Raw genomic sequence first — 2,784 nt, forward strand, 5'->3', positions numbered from 1 at the left:
TGCTGCTTTTAGTCAAACCCTTGAAGATTACAGCACAAACATATGTCTGTTATTTCAATTTTTATTAAGACTGGACTGTCTGGTTCTCTATAGGTTATGATAATTTAGACTCTCCAAAAAGAAAAGTACATGCCTCAATCAAGAGCTGTATGTCTCTCAGTATGACGTTGGGGATTAGAAAAAGCATACTCAGCTATTACATAAAGCTGAATCATCAGAGAAATAACTGAAAGCATGAATGATAATGTGAAAAAAACAGAAGTCCAAGCAAACTATTATTAATTACCAGCATTACCAGTCATATTTTCATTTTTTTTAACAACAACTGCAAATGAAGTGACTTATCTTGTGTATGTTCATGATCACAAACAGACTATTAGACAATTACTATTTCTACTTTTACTTACCTGGAAGAGCAAAAAGGGATGGAAAGTCACGACAATCATAGATTCCTGTTGAATCACTTGCACAAGACATCCAGAGGTTCTCATAGAGTGTGGAGGTTGTAATTACGCTGCCATCTGTGGTGGATTCTTTCCAATACTGATCTTGTAGTGATATGAAAATCATTATCCAGCCTGCAAAACCTAGGAAAAGTGCTATAACCTCGATGATCTCTTTCATCTTGAAAGTCATTTTCTATTAATAATTAGCAAAAGTAATAGATATTGCCTGTGTGAGGAGCTCTATTCGCAACTTCTGTATCTGATATACATTTTGGGAGTGTGAGAACTGACTCAGGATTTTTTTCTCTCATGCACTCAAACCTGGACTAATTTGAACATTGATTTGTTGGCTGTAGCTAAATTACAAGTCTGCTATTCCCGCCCAAAATTGATGACATTTCACGTGCCTTGCGTGTTACCATAGAAATGTAAGTGTACAATGAGATTTTTTTTTTCCTCTTTTGATTGACACTGGAGGTAGATAACCTCTTGTACTCATCACAGCTTTCCCATTGTGGGACTATTAAAGGAATATCTTATCTTATCTTATCTTTAAATCCATGAGCCAAAAAGACTTTAAAAAACTGGTATCATTTAGCAATAATTGCTTTGAAGCTTCTTCTGCAGACAATAATACATTGTTTTATTCAGTAGTAGGGTTTTAAGAAGCCTCTTAAGAGTCATAATTGCAATATGTTTTAGAACTATATGCATAATTAAATAAGTGAATCAGAGAAAAGATTCATGATGTTGTGAATAAATGGAAAATGTCTGATGAAGTAATGTTATTTGTTCTGTAAGTTTACTCTGTTGGTATCTTCTTTTTTTTTGGCTGCTCACATCATCTTATCCTCTTGTCTGTATCCCCTTTTAAAAATTGGTAGCTTTAGGGAGGTCATTTCAAGTTCCATAAGCAAATACTAATGTAGAAATACTGAATAGATGGCAGAGCAAACACTGTTGGTGGGTGATTTATTGAAGTGTCTATTTTAGTACTGGTTAAGCATTACAAGTCTACGGCGGGACAAAAGATGCGTTGAAATTCTAGCTCTTTGTAAATCCATTTTTTATACTGGAGTGTATAGATTTAACATGTCTGATGTATGTTCTTTGGAAATGTTGGATTGACATAGTACAGTGCTGTCACCTAAAAGAAGACCAGGCGGTTAAAACACACCCCTATAATTAATTGGTTGTCTCTATATATTAGGTCACAGGAGGTGTGCAAAAATGCAAGTGCTGATGTATAAGTAGCACAATTTTGTATTGAGTCGTTACGCACTGCATTAACATGCATAATACTCTATGCAGATTACTTTTAAAAACAGAGATGAATACCCTTTTTTTCAGTCAAGTGATTCTTTGTCTATGATAAACTTCAAATTCACCGTTTACAGTCTATATCTTATCAAATGTGGATTCTCTTTTGCCAACTAGTAATCAGAAGCACAGTTCAAAGTACTGTCATATACTTACAGTAACAAACATTCAGTCTTTCTTCTGTTAATATTTGATTCCCTTGCCCTTCGGTCAGCTGGAATATTTATTCAGTTATGTCCGTGTTGACCTCCCTGCTTAAAGGGAGAGTTCACTTAAAAGGAACCTGAAGTGGTTTTTGGTTTTCAGCCCCTGGCACTGGCTGTGACCAGAAGTCAGCATTGGCATTTAAGGTCACATCAACTTCTTAACCAAGAGCAAATACATGTTTTTATTGTGATTATGATGATTTTCAACCTGTCAATGATTTGATTTCAAACAGTACGTTAATGTAAGACCGGGTACCAACAGACAATTGTAACTGACCGTTCAGTGGAAATGTAAACTGCTTTAAAACTAGGATAACTAATAACACTAATGTGTTTCAGAAGAATTTTTTGTTATATTGAAAATCTCTTCATATCTCTTTTGTTATCCATTAAAATTACTTTTATAATATAAAATATTATGTTATTTTAACAAACCTTTGTGCAATTTTCCACTGAGCTGAATTTAGATTATGATTCATGTGTGGGTTCAGTAATGTGCTCTGAGTAAAAGCTGTTTAAATAATGATGTTTGTATAACTTTGAACAGTCAGTATTTGTGTACTCTATGAAATAGAGTTTCGGTGGTGTCACTGCTTCAATCAATATGATCGATTGGATTTAGATGGCGGACCTGGGCTGATGTAATGCAACATTTAATTTGATTTACAGATTTTTAGCCACTATAGCTGCATGACTCTTTGGATGGCAATGTCACTCGGTTTGCCCACCACTTTGGTTCAGACTGAAATATCTCAACAACTATTGGATGGATTGTCATCGATGTTGCCCAGAGGATGAATCCTAGTGACGAT

The sequence above is a fragment of the Morone saxatilis genome, unplaced genomic scaffold, assembly GCF_004916995.1.
Source record: "Morone saxatilis isolate NCDOM2014 unplaced genomic scaffold, NCSU_SB_2.0 Contig20, whole genome shotgun sequence".
Classification (NCBI taxonomy): Eukaryota; Metazoa; Chordata; class Actinopteri; family Moronidae; genus Morone; species Morone saxatilis.